The 26,511-nt window shown below is 43.7% G+C and overlaps 1 long non-coding RNA gene and 1 pseudogene across 1 annotated transcript in view; both read left to right on the top strand.

Annotated features, from left to right (window-relative positions):
- The window catches only part of LOC138681389 (uncharacterized), a 170,610-nt gene that overhangs the window by 3,131 nt on the left and 140,968 nt on the right, over positions 1-26,511 (top strand). The gene's annotated exons all lie outside the window — the stretch shown is intronic.
- On the top strand, positions 15,154-17,255 carry LOC138680730 (complement component C1q receptor-like; annotated as a pseudogene).

Below are 26,511 nucleotides of genomic sequence, written 5' to 3'. Positions count from 1 at the left end.
TTTCTGTTGTTTCAGGAAACAACATATGCACATAGCCACAATGGTCAGACCCAGACTTATGTTTTATATTGAACCATCTAATAACTATGTACAATGTTCATTATGAAGGGAGGGTCAGTTGTGGCATCACCTATTATGATTGGTGTATCCGGTATTGTCAACTTTGTATAGAGGTGTTACTGATCATTGTAATCCAGTCTCTGAGAATAAATACTCATCCATCCACCTGGAGCATGGTTCATTGAAGAACCATTATGAAATCTCTGTCTTTAAACATTCATCAATTATGGTTCTTGTTTGTGTCTAAAAAATTGTCAAGTTTGGGTCAGGAGATCTGCAGCCGGTCAATGCACATGGACCGTGAATGTTGGATTCGTGAAACTAACCTTATAATGAGCTTTTCAATAACTATGAGCAGAGATATTGAAACTCATAAGGAGTTGACACAGAAAGTATAGTGAAAAAAATGTTTAACTTTTCATCTTGTAGTGAAGAATCGAAAACATAATAGTTCTACAAAAATTCTCTAAAGAGATTCTAAGTTCAGTAAATGAAATGTAAGCGTTTGTACAGAATACGCCATTTCCAAGTGGGCGAACTATTGGGTTTTTCAAGATGAAGGCGCTTCAGGAAAGCTGGCATTTAAAGGGAACCTGTCACCCCGAAAATCGCGGGTGAGGTAATCCCACCGGCATCAGGGGCTTATCTACAGCATTCTGTAATGCTGTAGATAAGCCCCCGATTTTACCTGAAAAAGGAGAAAAAGACGTTATATTATACTCACCCAGGGGCGGTCCCGCTGCTGGTCAGGTCGGATGGGCGTCTCCGGTCCGCTGCGGCGCCTCCTATCTTCTTTCCATGACGTCCTCTTCTGATCTTCAGCCACGGCTCCGGCGCAGGCGTACTTTGCTCTGCCCTGTTGAGGGCAGACAAAGTACTGCAGTGCGCAGGCGCCGGGCCTCTGACCTTTCCGGCGCCTGCGCACTGCAGTACTATCCTCTGCCCTCAAGAGGGCAGAGCAAAGTACGCCTGCGCCGGAGCCGTGGCTGAAGATCAGAAGAGGACGTCATGGAAAGAAGATGGGAGGCGCCGCAGCGGACCGGAGACGCCCATCCGACCTGACCAGCAGCGGGACCGCCCCTGGGTGAGTATAATATAACGTCTTTTTCTCCTTTTTCAGGTAACATCGGGGGCTTATCTACACCATTACAGAATGCTGCAGATAAGCCCCTGATGCCGGTGGGCTTACCTCACCCACGATTTTCGGGGTGACAGGTGCCCTTTAATTCCGGAAGCACTGTTTTTTTAGCAAATTTTTAAGGGGGTAATCATCTCACCATTTTTTGAAATTTTTGACCGCCAAACAATTTTTAACTCCATTTAAGAATGAAGAAACCGCAGGTAATTTTTGAAGCAAAAATAAAGGCAAAAAGCTCAACAAGACACCTTCCACCCCCTCTGTATGTTCCAAGTGTTCCTATTGTCTTTTACTATAAAATATCGAGCTCCTTCAGAGCAGAAGATGCCACGAGAATGGTCCGCTCACTTTGTTTAACAGTTTGCCATCTTGGGGAACCAAAAGTGGTTAAGCGATGCTCAAAAGACTGAGCAAGTAATTTTTACATAGAAATGTAGCGGTATATATTCATTTTTTTGAGAGTTTAGTCAGCGCTTTTTAAGGCAGGTTTCAGGATCCAGGTGCAAAAGATGTTGTGTGCGCCTACCCTAAGAGATCCAAGAAATCCACTGCAGAAAGTATATAGATCTACAACAGAAGGTCTCTTGAGAAGGAGATGGTTTTTCAATTTTTCGTTCTACGGAGGTGGGGTGATGGGGTGGTATATGTGTTTTAAGGTTATTACTTTATGAATGCTTTTAATGGCCATTCTGTCAGGCATTAAGAAAGTTAGCTTTTGGGAACATTTTACAGACTACAGGTTTCTGTGTTAAAGACTCTTCAAACATGACAATGCCCTAAACCAATAAACTCATCATTTAAATAAAGATTTTGCTAAAAAAAACGTAGTATTATCGATATGTTCACTGTCTTTTATTAAATACATGTGTCTTCTGTGTTTACGGGTCTGTGGGTGAATTTGTGGGATTTCCATTATCACCTTTCATGATTAACCTCATGGTGTAAAAATGTGGTATAGTAACATTTTGGGGCTCCAAACAAAAGGCACCGAGTCTATAATGCCAAACATGTACCTACAATTTCCATTGATTTGTAGTGTTTATCTGTTTGAGAGGCATTCTTACTGTTACTGCAGGCCTGTTTTATGGAGCTGCTGCCCCAATGTAAAGGTGGACATCAGAGAAAAATTTGATCTGTGCCTTCAAAAAGTCAGAGACGGAGGGAGGGGCTCACCAATGATCATACTCTATGGCAATGATTATACTTCCTACATCTTTAACCCTTATAGAAAAGCTGAAAGGGTTTCTCCCACAAAAACAGGTTATCACCTTTCCAGAAGATAGATTACAATTTATAGACGCTGGGGGTCCAACAACTGGGACCTGCACCGATCAAGTGAACAGTGCACTTTTATCCTCATTTTTTTCCCTTCTTAATTTGCGCTTTCATCTAGAGAATCTATATATAATCTTTAATTCATTATTTGTATTAAGATTATAAACTATTCAGATTTTTTCCATTTTGTGTACAAGATTTGATATTCGCCAGTGGGTGGAACATGTCATTTCCTTGAGTCATGACTTCCTTTATAAGTTGTATTATGCACTTCTTTGTATTATAGCCAGAGGGAGAAATCAGATTGATTTTGAAACGCATTGCTGTCTTTTAATAAATGTTCTTGGTTTTTCTATACCTTCTCATCCTTGTCTTCATCGTGACAGCACCCACCACAACGTTTTTTTTTCTTATTTTTTGCCTTGCAATTCTTTTATCCTCATAAGGTTCGATTTGACATGCAACTTCCTGCCCTTCCATTCATTCTCTACGGAGCTGTCAGAAAAAAACAAGCGCAACGCTTGCCAGTCCAACAAGGATCTTTTTAAACAAGAGGAAACAACAGACTGATAATTTCACCGAGAACTCGCTCACACTAGCGTATAACACGGCTGAGTGCTATCTGATGTTTTATTGGACAGTACTCGGCCCACTGTTGCATTATGGGGCAGTACAGATCTGCAATTTTTTTCTTATGCCAATTTGGATCAGATGATCATATCACACATACCCATACAAATCTATGGGTGTGTGTGAAATATCGGACTGCACTTAAATGTCATCTGAGTGCAGTCTGACATCCGACAATGACGATGGAGAAATTAAGTTCTCCATCTTCTCAGCACCTGTGCTGCGATTCTCTTATATGGGAGAATCAAATCACTCTAAGGCCGGGGTCACACTAGAGAAAGGCGCAAAAACAATGCATTGCACTCGGAACAATGTTTCTCTATGGGGCAGTTCCCATCAGCCGTATATTTCTCGGCCGTATTTTATGGGCTGAGAAATTCGCAGCATGCTGCGATTGTCAGCGTATTCCTCCAAAAATATGCAAATACAAGTCTATGGGGGCGAGAAAAATAGGGTTACACACGGGCCACACGTGTGACTTGAGAGAAATACGCACCGGTATTCTATAGAAAAGTCGGTAATTCAGTGCGGTGTACAGTAAAATCACACTGACAGGTTAAAAATAGAATAGCTAAAATAAATGTGTACACATAGTATGGGTATATATATATATATACACACACATATACATACATCAAAGCAACAGGTGGCTACTTTGAAGAACCTAGAATATAAGACATAATTTCAGTTGTTTCACACTTTTTTGTTAAGTATATAATTCCACATGTGTTAATTCATAGTTTTGATGCCTTCAGTGTGAATGTACAATTTTCATAGTCCTGAAAATACAGGAAAATCTTTAAATGAGAAGGTGTGTCCAAACTTTTGGTCTGTACTGTATATGTCATTGACACACATATATATATTTATATTTTATACAGAGCTAGATAGCAAAAAAGCAGGTAATTCAATTGTCGGCTTTTGGTAAATCCTTACAGAACCCGACAGGATATGAGACATGGTTTACATACAGTAAACCATTGCATATCCGTTAGATTTTTATATATCCTTCTTGAATAATGTTAGTAGTGTGTGTGTGCAAAATTTGCGAGCTCTAGGTGTTAAATTAAAGGGTTAGTTCACGGAAAAAACTGGCGTGGGCTCCCGCGCAATTTTCTCCGCCAGAGCGGGAAAGCCAGTGACTCAGGGCAGATATTAATAGCCTGGAGAGGGGCCATGGGTTATTTCCCCCCCTGGCTAAAAACATCTGCCCCCAGCCACCCCAGAAAAGGCGCATCTGTAAGATGCGCCTATTCTGGCACTTAGCCTCTTTCATCCCACTGCCCTGTGGCATTGGCATATGAGGTAATAAGGGGTTAATGTCACCTTGCTATTGTAAAGTGACATTAAGCCTGGTTAATAATGGAGAGGTGTCAATAAGACACCTATCCATTATTAAGCCACTAGTATGAAAGGGTTAAAAAAACACACACATTAAGAATAGTCTTTTAATGAAATAAATAATCAAACAGGTTTCATTATCTTTGTTGTATGCTCAAATCCAACTGAAGACTCTCGTTCTCCTGTAAAAAGTTCCAAAATAAAAAAGCAACAATATCTCATAACTGACCGCCGTACAGTCAAGTCCCACACTGTGGGACTTGCAGTACAGTTCGCACTGATCCCAGGCATCGGCTGCTGGAGGCAGCTCTCATTATTGTCTCCTAGTCTCCCTGAGATTAGCATGACTAGGCGACAATGATAGGAGTTGTATTTAGCACCCACTGTGTCCCTCTTGTGCAAAAATTAAGAATTAAATAAAAAAAAAATTTGTGGGCTTCCACGTAGTTTTCTTAACTAGCAGAGGAAAAGCCCACAGCTGGGGGTTAATGTTAACAGTCTGGGAAAAGAGACAATATCACAAAAGATTCCCGGGCTATTAATAGCAGCTGACAGCTATTTGCCTAGCCTTTACTTTTGAATTTACTGATGACCCCAGAAAAAAAATGATGTAAGGACCCTGTATAAATTCAAACCAGCAAAGGCTAAACAGACAGCTGTGAGCTGATATTAATAGCCTGGGAAGGGGCCAGAGATATTTCCCTCCCCTAGACTCCCAACATCAACCCTCAGCTGCCCCAGAAATAGCGCATCCATAAGGTGCGCCAAATCTGGTGCTTAGCCTTGCTCTTCCCACCTGCCCTGTGGCGGTGGTAAGTGGGGTAATTGGATTGGGGTTAATGTCACTGTTGTATTGTCCGCTGACATCAAGCCCAGGGGTTAGTAATGGAGAGGCGTCTATAATACGCCCCTATTACTAACCCCATAGTAAGCTTGGAAATAAATACACAAAAAGAATACAATCCTTTATTAGAAATAAAACTAAACACCCCGTGTAACGGGGTCTACTGTGCTGTAGTACCTCTTTCAGCACCCCCCGTGTTTCAGGAGGTCCACTCTGCTTTTGCTGGATTCTGAATGAAGGACGCTGGCTAGGATTTCCTGATTACATGGGAGCATATAAAAGCTGACTGCTACTCCAGGTATTTCCAGTCTAAAAGAACACACTTTATTTACAACACACAGAATATATAACACAGATACACAGGGCAGGCCAATAGAAAAAACAGGCCAGACATACATTACAATAGCCGCAGGGGGCCGGAGCCTGCTGGTATTTACTGTGGGAATTACAAAGGTGGGGGAGGACAGAAGGGGGATATCGTGTCCTCTCTGCCCAGGGGCGCAGTCTGTGGACTGATGCATTTCACATGGAACCTATTATACATAATATATATATATAGCATAACATATTCTTGGTGCTGGGGGTTCTGTAACACTGCTCCACTTTTCAGCGACGCGATCGGCATACACAGTCTGATCCTTAACGGATCGGTTTGGGGATGACCGAAGTTTATGGGGTTGGTACAAGTTCCGTTTGTCGACTTAGTCCATCGGCATTACTGTTTTGTTTGCCGGGTCTGTAGTGGATGGTGAAGTCCAGATGTTGTAGGGCTAAACTCCACCGCAGTAATCTGGCGTTGTCTCCGAAGACCCGATTAAGCCAGACTAGGGGATTATGGTCCGTTAGGAGGGAAAACTGTTGTCCATACAAATATGGTTATAACTTTTTGAGTGCCCATACTATTGCCAGGCACTCCTTCTCGATGGCCGCATAGCTTACTTCACGGGGCAGTAGTTTCCAACTCAGGTAAGCTACTGGGTGTTCTTGGCCGTCCGGCCCGACTTGGCTTAGTACTGCCCCCAATCCAAACATAGAAGCGTCTGTGTGAACCAGGAAACGTTTAGTTGGATTGGGTGCGGCCAATACAGGGGTATTGGTGAGGGCGTCCTTTAGCTGGCGGAAGGCTTCCTCACACTCTGGGGTCCAGGTAACCTGGCGGGGTTGGTTCTTACGGGTCAGATAAGTGAGGGGCTTGGCCACGCTGCTTGGCCATGCTGCTGTAATTGGGACCGAATTTCCTGTAATACCCCGCTGTTCCTAGAAACGCCATGACCTGAGTTTTAGTGCGTGGGGTGGGCCATTTGGCTATGGCCTCAATTTTGGCTGGTTCTGGTCGCTGTTTCCCACTTCCCACCCAATGCCCTAAATACTGAACCTCTGCTTTGCCCACGTGACACTTGTTTGGGTTCAGGGTGATTCCGGCCTTGTGGATCCTGTCTAATACTGTCTCTAGGTGATTTAGATGCTCTTCCCATGTCGCGCTGTAGATGGCCATGTCATCCAGGTAGGCACACGCATAGTCCTGGAGACCATCCAGAAGCCGGTCAGCCAGCCTCTGGAAGGTCGCCAGGGCAGTCTTCATCCCGAATGGCATAACTCAAAACTGGAATAAGCCAAACGGGGTGACAAATGCCGACTTGGGAATAGCATCAGGACTAAGGGGAATCTGCCAGTAGCCTTTGCATAGATCGATGGTGGTCAAATACTTTGCCCCCGCAAAGTCATCCACACGCGGCATGGGATACGCATCTGTCACTGTTTTCTCATTGAGCTTACGATAGTCTACACAAAACCGTGTAGTCCCATCCTTCTTGGGCACTAACACTACGGGGGATGCCCAGGGACTATCTGACTCTTCAATGACCCCTAAACGCAACATCTCTTGTATCTCTTGTCGCATCCCTTCTCGTACAGACTCAGGGACACGGAAGGGGGGTTGTCGCAGGGGGGTCTGATCCTGGGTCTCAGCCTTGTGTTGTGCCAGGTGAGTGTACCCGGGTTTCCCCGAAAACATCCTCTGTCGCTGCCTCAACAACTCCTCCACCTGCTGTCTCTCCCGGGGGCCTAGGTCTTCACCCAAGTGTACCTGGTCCCATGTTTTAGACTGAGTCCTCTCCCCTAAGACATCAGGCAAGGGAAGTCCGGCTAAATTCTCTGCTTCAGGTGCACAGATGGCCACTACCTCTTCATGGCGCTCCCGACAGGGCTTCAGCATATTTACGTGTAACATGCGGATAACCCTGGGGTCATCACAATCGGTGACATTATAGGTGGTGTCGGCTATTTTCCCCACTACCTGGTAGGGCCCCTGACAAGCAGCTTGCAACTTGTTCTGCCTAGTGGACTCTAACACCAGGACCTTCTGCCCTATTTCCAAGGTGCGCTCTCTGGCCCTCCGATCGTACCATACGCGCTGGCGCCGCTGGGCCACCTGCATGTTCCCACGTACAGCCTGGGTCAGCTCCTGTAGGCGGTCCCGGAATTCCAGCACATAGGTTACAATAGGAACCCCTTCTATGATGCCCTCCCCTTCCCAGTGTTCTAGCACTAAATCTAGGGGTCCCCTTACCCGTCTCCTGTATACCAGTTCGAATGGGGAGAACCCCGTGGATTCTTGGGGCACCTTTCGATAGGCAAACAAGAGGTGAGGCAAGAATTTCTCCCAGTCCCTGTAGGTCCTGGTAAAAGTCCCAATGAGTTGTTTTAACGTCCTGTTAAAGCGTTCACACAACCCATTGGTTTGCGGGTGGTACGGGGCGCTTCTAATGGACTTTACGCCGCACAGCTTCCACAGTTGGTTGGTCACCTCTGCTGTAAACTGGGTACCCTGGTCTGACATAATCTCCTGGGGAAATCCAACCCGTGAGAAAACCTGGAGCAGGGCAGCCGCCACCGTCTCTGCCAGTATGTTAGGTAACGCAACCGCCTCTGGATACCGTGTGGCATAATCTACCACTGTCAATATATACCTTTTCCCTGACGGACTGGGTTTGGCTAACGGCCCTATCAGATCGACCGCTACTCAGCTAAATGGTTCCTCCACAATTGGGAGGGGGCGTAATTTGGCCTTGCATCGATCTCCCCTCTTGCCAATGCGCTGGCAACTGTCACAGGTCTGGCAGTATTGACGGACATCATAGGTTACCCCCGGCCAAAAGAAGTTTTGTGTCAGACGATGCCTGGTGCGACTGACGCCGAAGTGCACGGCCAAGTGTATGTCATGAGAGATTTGCAGTAACTTCTGCCTATACTTCTTGGGAACTACCAGCTGTCGTTTTATAGTGGAGCTCGTCCCTGTGTGGTGCTGCTCTGTGATCCGGTAGAGGAGTCCCTGCTTCCATATAAACTGTTCCCCTTCCAGTACCCCTCTCCCCTCCTGTGCCTTCCCACGATATCCCTCCAATGAAGGATCCTCAAGTAACTCCCTCTTTAATTCATCTGGGGTGGCCCAAGAAATGTGTCTGGCTATGGGAATACGTGTAGGGCTGGGATGTCTTACCTGGGCCTCCTCTGAGTATGATTCCGCCTCCGCAGCTTGAGCTTGTCTCCGGGTGGTCACAGGATATGTCTCAACCAGAGGGGCAACCGAGAAGGCAGACAACATGGGCCCCAAGTCATTTCCCAGCAAAACGTCTGCAGGCAAATCCTCCATCAAGCCGACCTCAACAAGGCCATCCCCAACTCCCCAGTTCAGGGGAATCCTGGCAGTGGGCAGTCGATGTATGGCTTCCCCTGCTACACGGACTGCCACTGTCCGGTCCGTCTTCTCTTGGTCCCGGACGAGATGAGGCTTCACAAGGGTCAAAGTTGCTCCGGAATCTCTTAGTCCCTGCATGCGTTTCCCATTAACCCACACGACCTGTCGATGCTGTTGTCGATTATCTGCCCGGGCTGCCTGCACGGGGTCTACTTCATGCAGCACTTCCTCCATGTCTTCCACCCCATGGTTAGTTGTAGCCCCCAATGCCGGGTCAGCTTCGCCTTGGTAGCAGTGTACAGTGGCCCGGCGGAAGGTAGCTGTTCCTGCCTTTGGCCACTGGGTATGCTGAGTCCGGTTGGGACATTGTCTTTGTAGGTGGCCCAGCTGACGGCAGGTGTGGCATCGTGCCCCAGGGGAACTGTGGTAGGCCGGGTTTCTAGCTGGTCCCCCTACAATCTTCGGTGGTTTGGGGCCCTCCAGGTCCATGGGCGGACCCCTAGTGACCATCTTTGATCCGGACAACTGAGGCCTCCTGGTGTCATGATGTTCATCGGCCAGACGAGCGGCTTCCTCAAGAGTCATTGGCCGCCTGTCCTGAAGCCATTCCTGTATCTCGGGGTTTAGTCCATTAAAGAATCGTTCTAACAAGAAGAGCTGGAGGACGTCCTCCTTAGTGGTTGCTTGGCTCCCTTGTACCCACTGTAGCAGTGACCGCTGTAATTTACAGGCCCATTCAGCGTGGGTATCGGTTACTCGTTTTATAAGTCCGTGGAACTTTTGGTGGTATGCCTCTGGTATCAGCGCATACCGGGCCAAGATCACTTCTTTGATCCACTCATAGTCCATACAGTCCTCATCAGGTACCGTGCGATAGGCGTCCGCTGCCCGGCCTGTCAGCTTGCTGGCCAGAATCTGAACCCGTTCCTCCGGCTTCACTTGATGAAGGGCACACTGCCGCTCAAAGTCCTGCAGAAAGCCATCAATGTCTTCCTCTGCCTCCCCCAACTGTCGGAAGGCATTATACTGGATCTTTTTGTGGTTTACTGTTGAAGGTACCTGGGCGGAGGCCAGAGCTCCCCCTGCTCGCTGACTCTCCTCTCTCCGCTCTGCCATCTCCATCTTGGCCAGCTCCACTTTGGTCCTCTCTGCCATCTCCATCTTGGTTAGCTCTATCCTGGTCCACTCGGCCATCTCTTCCTTCAGATCAGTACGCACATCAGCCATCACCTCTCGTACGATCTCTACTGCAGGGTTTGGGCCATAGAACGCCAGTCTGTTCTTTACCTCCCTCTGGAATTCAGTCTCCTCCACGTTCAGATTGGGGGGCGCTGCACTGTCGTGTTCCATGATGGCTGCTATCAAATCCGCTTTTGTTTTGTTGCTGGCGATTAACCCTTGGGCTTCCACCAGATCTTTTAGTGTAGTCCTCTTTAACTTCTGGTAGTTGTCTTCCATTCATTCCTTTTCTCCTGTCGAAGGGGTATCACATCCCGCTGTCTGCCACCTGTGTAACAGGGTCTACTGTGCTGTAGTACCTCTTTCAGCACCCCCCGTGTTTCAGGAGGTCCACTCTGCTTTTGCTGGATTCTGAATGAAGGACGCTGGCTAGGATTTCTTGATTACATGGGAGCATATAAAAGCTGACTGCTACTCCAGGTATTTCCAGTCTAAAAGAACACACTTTATTTACAACACACAGAATATATAACACAGATACACAGGGCAGGCCAATAGAAAAAACAGGCCAGACATACATTACAATAGCCGCAGGGGGCCGGAGCCTGCTGTTATTTACTGTGGGAATTGCAAAGGTGGGGGAGGACAGAAGGGGGATATCGTTTCCTCTCTGCCCAGGGGCACAGCCTGTGGACTGATGCATTTCACATGGAACCTATTATACATAATATATATATAGCATAACATATTCTTGGTGCTGGGGGTTCTGTAACACCCCGTTTTATACATGTATTAAAAAAGAAAAAACAAAGTTATACTCACCTTTACGCATAAATCCATTAAAGCCCACATCTCCTGTAAAAAAAAGATAAATAATAACCAACCATATCCTTCACCTGTCCGATGTGAAGATAATCCTTCAATGCCCATGTCCTTTGTAAAAAAAAATAATAAATAAATAAACAACCATACCCCTCACTAGTACAACATGACGAACTGTACCACGCCATAATCCATCTCTGCTACATCTGGTCTTCAAACTGGGCGGTGGAATGATGCGACTGTTCAGGCTGAAAAGCAGGAGACACTGAGCTGCTGAGAATGCAGCTTCAGTTACGAGCATGTTACATCATAGGGGTTACGACCGGTCACTGAAGCTGCATTCCCATAGTCATTTCACTGTGAGTCGGAACGATAATCTGCGGTGATCTCAATGAGATCATCGGTAGCACCATGAGAATTTTAAATAAAAAATACAGCCACGGATATGTGATGAATATGAAAGGTTGTCCTGGATTGACAAAGATGGCTGTTTCCTTTCAGTAACAACATCACCCTGGAACATTAGGTGTGTCAGGTATTGGAATTCAGCTCCCATAGAAGTGAATGGAGTCAAGTTGTAACTCAGATTTCATAGTTATGATTTAATTTCAATTCCAACACACTAAGTAGACATAAAAACTAACAATGACTTGAAAAATATTTAGTTATACACCATAACTTTAGTTTTATTGGCTAAATGTTCTTTTGCTTACTTCTGTATTACATTTAAGAAAAACAGCTCAAAACAAAAGTAAAAATATGTCCGCAATGAACCAAATAAAGGGGTTGACCACTGCTATAAAACCCCTTACAGATACCTAAACTGTACAGTCGAAAATATAAAAACTGCACACTTACCCTTTGTTCCATCATCATTCCTCCGATGTCTGCACTGTGGGCAATTTTGGACTTCCACTCTGATGAAATAATGAAAGCTGCAGTTGATCAGTAGTTGCTGGCTGGCTGTAGGGGTCATGCGACAATAACAATATCACACGACAACCTTGGGTCAAAGTGTTGATATCAGATTAACAGTACCAGTCTGGTAGGTATATATGCAGCTATTTTTTGTATTTTTTTTTTTTTTTTTTTTGCAACATAGCTGAGCTATTCATAGGGTTTTTTTTTCTAGTAGATAACCCTTCAAATAATTTTCCTAGAAAGTTCAAGAGGTAGAATCAGATTGGTTGCTTTAGGCTGCCGTCACACTAGCAGTATTTGGTCAGTATTTTACATCAGTATTTGTAAGCCAAAACCAGGAGTGGGTGATAAATGCAGAAGTGGTGCATAGGTTTCTATTATACTTTTCCTCTAATTGTTCCACTGGTTTTGGCTTACAAAAAATACTGACCAAATACTGCTAGTGTGACGGCAGCCTTAGACAAACTCTTTATCTATCATTGCACTAGTTTTGAAAAATATCTAATATAAATTTTTATTTTTCATAAAATGTCTGTTTTCAAATTTTGCTGGGTCCCAACATCCTTCTCTTTAATTCCTTCTTTTTTGACAGCATACACATATGAATGCATGAACTGCAAATATATTTGCAAAACAGTATAACTCATTTGGAATTTAGATGTGATTTGGCCTTGTGATAAACCAAGAAAGGTCATTAAAGCTTAAAGGGAATCTATCAGTAGGGTAAACCCTTGGAAGCCACCTACATGGGTATGCATGTCATACGAAGCTGAATAATATGATACCTTGATTTCTGCGATCTGATGTCATATTACAGAGAATTCCATGTTTTACTTAATGTCTAAATGAGCTGGTAAGATCTATGGGCAAGACATAGATCTCCATGAGAATCTGCCTCCAGAGATTATTTTAGTGAAAAAGGGCGTTACCAGTGTGAGACATGTAACTACTGACAGTCTACTCTCATAATCACACACAGCCTTGCAGTGAGAACAGAACTACAACAGTACAGCAGAACTGAACTTTGTCTCATTAGACAAAGTACTGTGACAAGACAATGTTAAATGTGATTGTGGTGTTTAATGAGACAAGGTCCGATTTTGCTGCACTATTTTGGTTATAATCAGGCATAGCTCGGTAGCAGACATGACAGCACCATGAGAGGGCAAGGGCTGCTGTAAATGTTTGTAATGAGACAAAAATCACTTCTGCTGTACTGTGTTAGTACTAATATCACAGCAGAACTGTGTGGTTATAAGAGTAAAGTGACAGTGACAGTGGTCACATTTCTCTCCCTGGACTTACACTTTCATCAAAAATAATCTCTGGAGGCAGATTCAGAGTGAGATCTACATCTAGCCAATAGTTCTGAACAAAATTTATATATAAGAAAAACTTGAATTTCAAAGGAATAAGACATCGAAATGCAGATATCAAGGTATCATTTTGTTGAACTTTCTGGGACCTTGCATATTCATACTGACAGATTCCATTTAAAAAATAACTAACCTTTTGGCTATTTTTGATATGTTGTAAACTCGTTAATTCTCTCACATTGGTAAGGATGTAGGCCCTGGGATGACTCAAAAGAGCTCTAAGTGTGAAGTCTGGGAGGCTGGTGTGCACAGCATGTATAAAGCTGAGTATGGATTAATTAGAAAGCTTACGACTATCTATTGCATCTCTATTTCCATGTCCTCCGCTTTGTACACACTCTCAGGCAGGAGCTGTCCCTCTAGCCTGAGCTGCACACTACGTACAGGACTTCCTTTAATCGGTGGGAGTCTCTGAGCGAGCACCCACACCAATCTACATAGATAAATGACCTACAACATATAAATAATTATCCAACAGTTAAGTTATTCTTTAAGAGATCTCTATGTTTTAACTATTAGTTTCTTATGTTTTCAATGAAGTTCTTTTTCGCTATATATTACAATAATTTTATGCTGAACCTGGCAGCATAATATAAACTGATCTCTTATATAGTGTACTCTTACATAAGGCTATTTTTCTTTCTAAAAAATTCCAACAGCCCAAACAGCTTTTAGAAATTTACCCCTAACTTTTCCAGGTTCATGGAAGAATAGGTCAAAGTATCCTGTGTAAAGAAAGATCACATATCAAATGTGCATCTCGTTAAAATGAAAATGCTTCAGGTGAAAGGTTCCCATAATAGAATATGACCTGATTTGGCAAGACCCCCCAGATTAGTTAATGTTAATGTGGTCAACCAGACTCTCCCTGACATATGATAATAGAGAGATGGATCTTATATTCTTAACTTCATTTACTGAGATAATCCAACAGAGGCACCGTCAGAAATGTACATAGACAGAAGGCCCCAGTGCAGGAACAATATTTGGGCCCTTTGCTGTCCAATGGATCATTAAAATGCATCATTCCACCTGCTTTGGAGGTGATAGTAGCCCCCCTTATCTGTTGAGCCTCTATGTGGCTGCACAGGTTGCACCAATGGTATGTCCATTTCTGGGTCCACTTCGCCCACGGATCACACATGGGTGCTTGGCAGAGCCCGGTTTATTTGCATATGGGATAGTCAAACAAATAGCTAAAGGCCAACAGTTTTCTAGTATGTACACTTTTAGGCTAAGTTCACACTGGGCGTGTATCTTTTATGCTTTTTTATGCTAATTTTCAGCTGCTTTTCACAGTACCAGCAAAGCCTATGAGATTACAGAAATCTCATCCACAAGCATTATTTTTTTTTAATTGCATGCACTGCGCGATTTGAGGATTCTCCTACGTCAGCGCTGAGAATTGTGGTCATGTGACCGCAAGTATGCGATATGTGAGGATTCACAAGTCAGCAGTCACATAGACTTGTTGTTTTAGACCAGACAACCCCTCTAAATTATGCTGATCAATATTAAGTGATGACAAGCTCCAAACTATGGGATTGTTTTCTACTGAAACTTTGCAGCCTATGATTAATCTGGATTTAATAAAAGATTCTCTCGCCCTCTGATGGGCCAATCAAATTCAACGCTTTGTTCAAACAGTTCTATCGTCTTGTGATTATTTTTCTTATTCATTTTACATTTCCTGACACAATTCTTTACAACAAATTAAAACTGTCTTTTAGCTTCAAAACCTCCACAGATTGATGAAAACATTGAACTGTGACAATACATAGTAGCAAAGAAAACAATTGCTGGTTAGGAATGTTCAGGAAGTTGTTTTTCCCTACAAAGAATAGAAACAGCTTCAACACAGGATGAATGAAGAGAAGACCTCTCCTCTAGCCAGAAGATATACAGGCCAGCGACTTACAGAAACTCAGTTTAGTGCACTTTGCTTAGATAGAAGCATTTTGTTTTTTTACCAGGAAAAGTAAGAGAAGCAAAGAATGGTGACTCCGATATTAAGACTTGTTTTCTGCGCCTGCCTTTTATCTATGTACTCTGGGATATCAGAAAGAGACGTCAATGAAGCGATCTGTTCTATTGATGCCTGTTACACCGTCCACTTGAGTAATGAGACATTTATTGATGCTCGTAAGGACTGTGCTAAACAAAAAGGGGACCTGGTGACCATAGAAAATGAAGAAGAAGCAGAACATGTTTACAGTTTACTTTGGAAATTCACCAACACCACGCCAATTACGCATCCATTGAAGCTTTGGATTGGACTGCAGTTAAAATTAAAATCGTGTGTCAAGAGATATCAAGCTCTAAGAGGCTTTTCTTGGATCACAGATACTCATTATGCCAAGGAAGGTAATTTCTCTAATTGGTTGACTGAACCGATGGGGACTTGTGTCAGGGAAAAGTGCGTGAGTATGAAATTTCAGATGGACTCACCAGATAATTATAAATGGACTGATGAACCATGCTCTCTCCAGGCTGATGGCTATATCTGCAAATTTAAAGGGAACCTGTCACCTGAATTTGGCGGGACTGGTTTTGGGTCATATGGGCAGAGTTTTCTGGTGTTTGATTCACCCTTTCCTTACCCGCTGGCTGCATGCTGGCTGCAATATTGGATTGAAGTTCATTCTCTGTCCTCCATAGTACACGCCTGCACAAGGCAAGATTGCTTTGCGCAGGCGTGTACTATGGAGGACAGAGAATGAACTTCAATCCAATATTGCAGCCAGCATGCAGCCAGCGGGTAAGGAAAGGGTGAATCAAACACCCGAAAACTCCGCCCATATGACCCAAAACCAGTCCCGCCAAATTCAGGTGACAGAGTCCCTTTAACTTTCAGGGTATGTGTCAGCCGGTTGTTCTTGCTGGCCCAGGGTATGTTGAATATGACACCCCTTTTAGCATCAAAAGTTCTTCCTTGGATTTAGTCCCACCTGGCTCTTTAGCTTCAGTGTCTTGTGGTCACATTGGAAAACATACAAGTCCATCAATAGCTTGTTGGAAATCTGATGAGACACATGTTTATCAGTGAGGAAATTTTCAATCGGACAATAAATCAAATGGACCTTTTTGTGCATCTGAGGAACTGGGCTGTAAGTACAATAACGGTGGATGTGAACATGAATGTGTAGAATACCCACAAAACAAATCCATCTCCTGTAGATGCAGCAATGGCTATATGTTAGCACCTGACTCGGTGTCCTGCATTTACGCTGACCACTGCCAGTCTAATCCATGTGAGCAAGGCTGTATAAATCACCAAAATGGCTTTACATGTTTATGTTCCAGTGGCTTTGCATTGGCTGAAAACCACATAAACTGCAACGATATCAAAGGATGTCTTCATGGGGAATGTGATCCAAGTGTTATTAATGACCACAAAAATGAAGACCTGGAATCCAAATTTTACACTACCAGCAGCATTCAGAGAAAAGATGAGCCCCACCGAACAACTCCGCATCCCAATATAGACATAGAGAATAACAAAGAAGATCCACAAAAGATAACACGGTCCACACTAATGCCTTCTGTGGGAATTGCCTACACCAGTGATAGTCCCGTAAACGATGCATCAGATTGCATTGTATTAAGACTGGGATCAAAGCTATTATTAAGTATTTTATGTATGGGAGCAGTTTATTATTCAACTTAACAGGAAGAGGAACATTTACCAAAAAGTCTTATGGTAATATTTTAATATATCAATGCTATGATATTTAGTACTGCAGAAATTACAAAATAGAACAGAAAGTGTATAAATGTAGCATCTGCAATGCGTTTGTTGGTGGATATCATTATCTCATTTTTGAGTTTGGAAAAATGTTGTGCTTTTCTTTCTTTTCAGAAATAGCGCTACTCTTGCCTTAGTCTCTTTGATGTGTTGGATATTGCAACTTGGCCATGCTGTAATACTGATTATGGGCTATGGAAGAGAATGGCATCATTTCTTAAAATAAAACCAGCTTTATTTTCTAATCATAGGCATTTTTTACTAAATGTGTTCCTCCACATACGATTAACCTAGTTTACATAGGTTACAATTGGCAGACCATCACTGATTGCTAGAATGCAGGCTTCCATGTCAAAAGTAATAAAACACTATATTGTGGCACCATGTTAGCTAGAAAAATCAATGTAAATACTTATATGCCCAAAAAAGACAAAAGTATTCTATTCTAACATTGGCTTATCTTTATGAGACATCATCTCTTCCACCAAATGCACAAATGTACTGTTGTAACATTTCTTAAAGGGAACATGTCAGAACCCCCATGCTCTCCAACCTAGCAGCATTCACTTATTTAAGAGTAAATTCCCTGCCTAACCAGCCCTGTATAGCGTAATTCAGTTAAATAAATGCTTTAAAATAGCATTTAAAATGTCCTCGTTTCCTATGCTAATGATGAGGGCTTTGACTTGTCAATGAGGCATTATTGTCCCCAGACTAATCAGTTCTCTTTCCATAGTATCATGCCCCTGGGGGCGTCATGACATAATTTGCACAACTGACACAACTCTTCATAATCATTAATTTTTCTGCTTCTGGCATGATAATTGGCACTTATCTTTGATTTTGGGGTGCTGAATTAAGTAGAAAAGCCAAAAATAAGTAGAAAGAATGCCAAGAGTGTGCAAAGCAGTCATCAAAGCAAAATGTGTCTACTTTGAAGAACCTAGAATATAAGACAATTTCAGTTGTTTCACACTTTTATGTTAAGTATATAATTCCACATGTGTTAATTCATAGTTTTGATGGCTTCAGTGTGAATTTACAATTTTCATAGTCGTGAAATTACGGAAAAATCTTTAAATGAGAAGGTGTGTCCAAACTTTTGGTTTGTACTGTATATACATATATATATCTAATATATAAAGCTCTATGTGTGTGTATGTGTGTGTATGTGTATGTCCGGGATTGGCATCTGCACCGTAGCAGCTACAGCCACAAAATTTAGCACAGACACACGTCTGGACCCTGAGAGCATCATAGGCTATGTTGTGAGGTGAAATTTTAACCCCGCGCATTCCAATTCACCAAACAATTTTGCCCCTATCTACATAATGGGGAAAAAGTGAAAGGAAAAGTGTTGGAGGCAAATTGACAGCTGCCAGATGTGAACAAGGGGGACTTAAAGAGTGAGAGCGATGGCGCCAAAGAGTATATAATGTACAGTTGCTAAGGTGGGGCCCCGACATGGGATACTCACCACACACGGGGATATGAACACACACACAAAATGCGCCACGCACTAGCACGTGCTTGAACATATATCACCCTCAGCACACATTTCACCACACATACACCAACCTCGCCACATAAAAGTCAAAACACAAAAGTCACCGCTCAAAACTCGCCATACACAAAACATGCCACATGCAAAACTAGGCTTGCGCAAAACTCGCCACACGTGCAAAACTCACCTCATGGAAAACTCGCCACACGCCAAACTCGCACACGCGGAAAAATTGCCACATGCACAAAAGTTGCAACACATGCAAAAGTTGCCTCACACAAAACTTGCACATACTCAAAACGCACCACACATAAAACTCGCCATGCGCAAAACTCGCCATGTGCAAAACTTGCTGCACACATTTTGCTACACTAACCTGTCACATGCAACTCGACATTAACCTGTCACATGCAACTCGACACAAAAAGTTGCTACACGCATGTCGCCACACAAAACTCATCTCACAAAAGTCGCTACATGCATGTCGCCACACGCAACTCAACACACACAACTTGACACATGAAACTCACCCTAAAACACACACAAGTCTGGTATTATCCTTCAAAAATTAAAATCTGATTAATAAGCAGACAAACTACAAGAGCAACAACTGTACCATATAGGAAATACGGCAGCTGTCAGTCCCATGACCTGTCTATTACAGTGGGGCAAAAAAGTATTTAGTCAGTCAGCAATAGTGCAAGTTCCACCACTTAAAAAGATGAGAGGCGTCTGTAATTTACATCATAGGTAGACCTCAACTATGGGAGACAAACTGAGAAAAAAAAATCCAGAAAATAACATTGTCTGTTTTTTTATCATTTTTTTTGCATATTATGGTGGAAAATAAGTATTTGGTCAGAAACAAACAATCAAGATTTCTGGCTCTTACAGACCTGTAACTTTTTCTTTAAGAGTCTCCTCTTTCCTCCACTCATTACCTGTAGTAATGGCACCTGTTTAAACTTGTTATCAGTATAAAAAGACACCTGTGCACACCCTAAAACAGTCTGACTCCAAACTCCACTATGGTGAAGACGAAAGAGCTGTCAAAGGACACCAGAAACAAAATTGTAGCCCTGCACCAGGCTGGGAAGACTGAATCTGCAATAGCCAACCAGCTTGGAGTGAAGAAATCAACAGTGGGAGCAATAATTAGAAAATGGAAGACATACAAGACCACTGATAATCTCCCTCGATCTGGGGCTCCACGCAAAATCCCACCCCGTGGGGTCAGAATGATCACAAGAACGGTGAGCAAAAATCCCAGAACCACGCGGGGGGACCTAGTGAATGAACTGCAGAGAGCTGGGACCAATGTAACAAGGCCTACCATAAGTAACACACTACGCTCAGATCCTGCAGTGCCAGATGTGTCCCACTGCTTAAGCCAGTACATGTCCGGGCCCGTCTGAAGTTTGCTAGAGAGCATTTGGATGATCCAGAGGCGTTTTGGGAGAATGTCCTATGGTCTGATGAAACCAAACTCGAACTATTTGGTAGAAACACAACTTGTTGTGTTTGGAGGAAAAAGAATACTGAGTTGCATCCATCAAACACCATACCTACTGTAAAGCATGGTGGTGGAAACATCATGCTTTGGGGCTGTTTCTCTGCAAAGGGGCCAGGACAACTGATCCGGGTACATGAAAGAATGAATGGGGCCATGTATCGTGAGATTTTGAGTGCAAACCTCCTTCCATCAGCAAGGGCATTGAAGATGAAACGTGGCTGGGTCTTTCAACATGACAATGATCCAAAGCACACCGCCAGGGCAACGAAGGAGTGGCTTCGTAAGAAGCATTTCAAGGTCCTGGAGTGGCCTAGCCAGTCTCCAGATCTCAACCCTATAGAAAACCTTTGGAGGGAGTTGAAAGTCCGTGTTGCCAAGCGAAAAGCCAAAAACATCACTGCTCTAGAGGAGATCTGCATGGAGGAATGGGCCAACATACCAACAACAGTGTGTGGCAACCTTGTGAAGACTTACAGAAAACGTTTGACCTCTGTCATTGCCAACAAAGGATATATTACAAAGTATTGAGATGAAATTTTGTTTCTGACCAAATACTTATTTTCCACCATAATATGCAAATAAAATGTTAAAAAAACAGACAATGTGATTTTCTGGATTTTTTTTTCTCAGTTTGTCTCCCATAGTTGAGATCTACCTATGATGTAAATTACAGACGCCTCTCATCTTTTTAAGTGGTGGAACTTGCACTATTGCTGACTGACTAAATACTTTTTTGCCCCACTGTATATGTATGTGTGAGCTAATATATACTGCCAGGGGGGAGGGCTTCCTGTTGGCTGGGGATTTATCAGGCTGCCAATTTAGCTTACAAATACTGAGGTAAAGGTATTGAGCAAATAACGTGTGAACGAGGTCTAATACAGGAGGAGATGACACACACATATATACTATATACAGGGGAGATGACACACAGGTATATAATATGTACAGGAGGAGATGACATACAGGTATATACTATACATACAGGAGGAGATGACACACACATATATACTATACACAGGGGAGATGACACACACATATATACTATATACAGGGGAGATGACACACAGGTATATACTATATACAGGGGAGATGACATACAGGTACATACTATTTGCTGGGGAGATGACACACAGGTATATACTATTTACAGGGGAGATGACACACAGGTATATACTATATACAGGAGGAGATGACACACAGGTATATACTATATACAGGAGGAGATGACATACAGGTATGTACTATATACAGGAGGAGATGACACACATATACTATATACAGGGGAGATGACACACAGGTATATACTATATACAGGAGGAGATGACACACTGGTATATACTATATACAGGGGAGATGACATACAGGTACATACTATTTACAGGGGAGATGACACAGGTATATACTATATACAGGAGGAGATGACACAGGTATATACTATATACAGGAGGAGATGACACACAGGTATATACTATATACAGGAGGAGATGACACACAGGTATATACTATACACAGGAGGAGATGACATACAGTTACATACTATATACAGGAGGAGATGACATACAGGTACATACTATATACAGGGGAGATGACACACGTATATACTATATACAGGAGGAGATGACATACAGGTATCTACTATATAATTGTCACTTCCGTCTTTCTGTCTGTCTGTCATGGATATTCATTGGTCGCAGCCTCTGTCTATCATGGAAAACCAAGTCGCTGATTGGTCGTGGCAAAACAGCCACGACCAATCAGCGATGAACACAGTCCGGCGGCAACATGGCCGCTCCTTCCTCCCCGCAGTCAGTGCCCCCTTCATACTCCCCTCCGGTCACCGCTCACACAGGGTTAATGGCAGCGTTAACCGACCACGCTATGCCGAGGTGTAACGCACTCGGTTAACGCTGCTATTAACCCTGTGTGACCAACGTATTACTATTGATGCTGCCTATGCGGCATCAACAGTAAAAAGATCTAATGTTAAAAATAATAAAAAATCGTTATATACTCAACGTCCGTCGGCCCCTCGGATCCACAAGAGGCCTTTCCCGCTCGTGACGCTCCGGTAACCGGTCCATGCTGCGATCTCGCGAGATGATGATGTAGTGGTCTGGGCAATATACTACGTGGCTGGGCAATATACTACCTCACTGGGCAATATACTACGTAGCTGGCCAATATACTACGTCGCTGGGCAATATACTACGTAGCTGGGCAATATACTACGTAGCTGGGCAATATAGTAAGTCACTGGGTAATATACTACGTGACTTGGCAATATACTATGCGGCTGGGCAATATACTACGTGGACATGCATATTTTACAATACCCGATGCATTAGAATTGGGCCACCATCTAGTATACTATATAAAAGAGGAGATAACACATAGGTATATAGAGGAGATGACATACAGCAGGTATATACTTTATACAGGGGAGATAACATACAGGTATATACTATATACAGGAGATGACATACAGGTATATACTATATATAGGAGAAGATGACATACAGGTATATAGTATATGCAGAAGAGATGACATACAGGTATATACTATATACAGGAGGAGATGACACATAGGTATATACAATATACAGGAGGAGATGACATACAGCAGGTATATACTATTTACAGGGGAGATGACATACAGGTATATACTTTACACAGGAGATGACATACAGGTGTATACTATATATAAGGGAGATGACAAACATGTATATACTGAGGGGAAAATGAGAGGTGTGAAGTGAAAATGAGGGGTGTGAGGTGAAAATGAAAAGGTGTGAGTGCAAAATGAGAGGAGTGAGGGAAAATAGTGGAGTGATCGGAAAATGACAGATGTGAGGTCGAAATGACAAGTGTTGGGGGAATGAGAGGAGTGAGGGTGAAAATGAGAGGTGTAAGGGAGAAAATGAGAGATGTGAGGGGGAAAATGAGAGGCGTGATGGGAAAATAAGAGAAGTGAGGTGCTATAACTAACCACAGATATTTACTATGCCCAGGCAACTTCGGGCTCTTCAGCTAGTATATATATATTACATATGCATACGCACAGTAGGAAAAATTGCATAAATTAAATATGTATAATAGATGAATTTATATACACACACATGCTCCAGCCTATATAATTAAATAGTAGTAGTATGGCACATGGTTGTATGATACATGATTAAAAATAACTCATGGCAGGGTAGTACATACCAGAGGAGGTGGTGTGCTGATGAAGATGCGTGGTGCTAGACCCCGATGCGCGTTTCGGGCCAACCAGAGCTTCATCTTTATATTCAGCTCCATACTGCAATACATCAATTCTCTTAGTTATCAGTACACAGAGTGTCACGATCAGCTGCGGCCGCAGATGCGGCCCAGCCAATAGACGCCCCCAAGCCGACCAACCTCAGAAGGCGTGGGGCGTGCGTCCCCCAGGGACGAAATACGGACCCTTTAAACCGCATAGGGGGATCCGGCCTACCCGAACTAGGGGAGGGCAGCGACCGGTGTTCTGTGGCAGCTGAGCATGTGGACAAGGAAAAAGACACGTAGGACTTGATTACACCGATACTTCAGGTATAGAGAAAGTAAAGTTTACTAAAGTAAAGTCACACAGTAAATAAACAAAACATGATGATGTCAGGCTCCCGATCCCACACCTCAGAAAGGTACCACCCAGTGGACCCCAAGGCACCAACGGATCACTGAGGCACAGATAGGCGGGACATCAGGACCCAGGCAGGACATCAGGGTACATGAGGACATCAGGGTACAGGCAAGACATCAGGATACAAACAGGACATCAGGACACAGGCAGGGCATCAGGGTACAGACAAGACATCAGGACATCAGGGTCCATGAGGTCATCAAGACACAGGCAGGACATCAGGATACAGACAGGACATCAGGACATCTGGACCCAGGGTCACCGGCAGACATCAGACAGGAGTCATTCGGTTCTGGACATCCGACACGACCTACAGGCACCACCAGAGTCATCAGGCTCCAAGCTCCAGACAGCAGTCATCAGGTTCCAGACTGCGGTCGTCCGGCTCTGGGCATCGGACCTAGGAAGGAACTCAAGCGTGATGGTGCAAACACCACCGTACTGGACATGAGGACTCAAAGTCACTGGGAGTGAGGCTCCAGATGCAAAGGGATTCCAGGAACATAATCACAGCAAACACAGTTCAGACAGATTCAGGTACAGGACAGGTACAGGATCAAGGATTCGGGCCTGGATATACTGCCCCCAGGACAGGCACCAGAACAGGACAAAACAGGAATCAAGGCAAAGACTTTGGTACCAAAGCATAGACAGGAGAGGTGCAGGAACACAAACACACATAGCAAAGTTCAATAGCTTTGTGAGTGTGGCTCAGGCCCCGCCCATAGGGCAGGGGAGCTTTATATATGAGCTGCCCTTCATCAATTGGCTGGGGACAGCATTTGAAGTACACACCCTAACCCTGATAAAAGCAGGGGAGGTGTGGCCGCGCACGCCCTAAGCACACACAGAAACCATTACAGCACCATCAGTGTAGGATCTGAGGCTCAGGGCACCTGACTGAAACTGCATGCACTGAGCCACGTGGAAAATCATGCACCAGCTGCAAATGACTTCACAACCCGCGGACAGCTTCACAGCAGCAACCAGGGACTGCACATGATGAAGGCATGCAGCAGGGCAAATACCTAATTGCCCATGTACGACTGCGCAGCAGAGCAGGGAACTGAGAAGGTTCCATTAAGGTAACCGCCAACAGTATCCCAGGTCAAATTAGGGGGAAAAGAGTTAAGAGTTAAAGCAAACATATGTATTGTCACGCCGAAAACCAAATACAGACATAACGGCGTGACACAGACACAGTGCGACTTCATGGTATGAGCATTGTAATAAAGAAAGATTCTACCACTTTCTGAGACATCATCCCTTGGGCCCACAGCTACTAAGTTGCAGACATGGCCCAGAGTAGACCTTTGCTGGCAGGAAGCCTGCTGAAAGAGACTGTACTGCGAATGATTGAGAGTAGTAGTTGAACTACACCAACATGGTTCAAATGTCGACTGGAGCCTTTAGAGGTGATATGTGAAAAATGGAGCAGATTAAAAAACTGGTCACGGTCACAGTTTTTTTTCTTGTGTAAATGCTTTCTAGGGCTTCTTTAATTGCAGAATGAATTGTAGACATTTATTTTTAGAAATTACTTTGGGGTACATGTAGTTAAAGGGATTCTCCAGGTACATGATTCTGATGACTTATCCACAATATCAGATTGGTGGGATCTGACAATTACTAACTCCTGTTGTACTCAAAGTGGCTGCTACACATTTAATGGAAATAAGGAAAAAAAAAAGGAAAAAAAAAGGAAAAAAAAGAGCATGAACCGCACATCCCAAAATCATACGTTGATCTAAAGCCGCTAGGCAAAAATTAATATAACTGAATATGAGGTTTTCAGTTTAACATTCTGATCAGACTGTATGAAGCCCACTGCCCCTTCACGGCAAACCTCGTAGTGGGTCCTATCGCCCTAACGGAGCGGAGCCGTGCGGCGCCCACCGCCACAGCGGCCATGCACCAGCAGGGCGGACGGCCTGTTGCCCCACAGCACCCATGCTGCAAGACTGAGTCCCCAAGACTCCAGACCGCGCCGCCCCACCAGCACAAAACCACAGCAACAATGGCCGCCACACAGCACCAACACCAAAATGAAAGGAGCACTTAAACTCACCTTCCTCCAGCTCTTCAGTGAGAGCCAAAATGGGCTAGACCCCTTACTTTGCAGTCTCCTGCTAATTAAAATCACCTGCTAATTAACGGAAATATACAGTGAAGCTCCAACTAATGTCTACTTCTGGCCTCAACTGGAACTTACAGTCATGGCCAAAAGTATTGACACCCCTGCAATTCTGTCAGATAATACTCATTTTCTTCCTGAAAATGATTGCAAACACAGATTATTTGGTATTATTATCTTCATTTAATTTGTCTTAAATGAAAAAACACAAAAGAGAATGAATCAAAAAGCAAAACATTGATCATTTCACACAAAACTCCAAAAATGGGCCAGACAAAAGTATTGGCACCCTCAGCCTAATACTTGGTTGCACAACCTTTAGCCAAAATAACTGCGACCAACCGCTTCCGGTAACGATCAATGAGTTTCTTACAATGCTCTGCTGGAATTTTAGACAATTCTTCTTTGGCAAACTGCTCCAGGTCCCTGATATTTGAAGGGTGCCTTCTCCAATCTGCCATTTTTAGATCTCTCCACAGGTGTTCTATGGGATTCAGGTCTTGACTCATTGCTGGCCACCTTAGAAGTCTCCAGTGCTTTCTCTCAAACCATTTTCTAGTGCTTTTTGAAGTGTGTTTTGGGTCATTGTCCTGCTGGAAGACCCATGACCTCTGAGGGAGACCCAGCTTTCTCACACTGGGCCCTACATTATGCTGCAAAATTTG

This window comes from Ranitomeya imitator, chromosome 5 (assembly GCF_032444005.1).
Source record: "Ranitomeya imitator isolate aRanImi1 chromosome 5, aRanImi1.pri, whole genome shotgun sequence".
Taxonomy (NCBI): Eukaryota; Metazoa; Chordata; class Amphibia; order Anura; family Dendrobatidae; genus Ranitomeya; species Ranitomeya imitator.
This window is presented reverse-complemented; position numbering and strand designations above follow the sequence as displayed.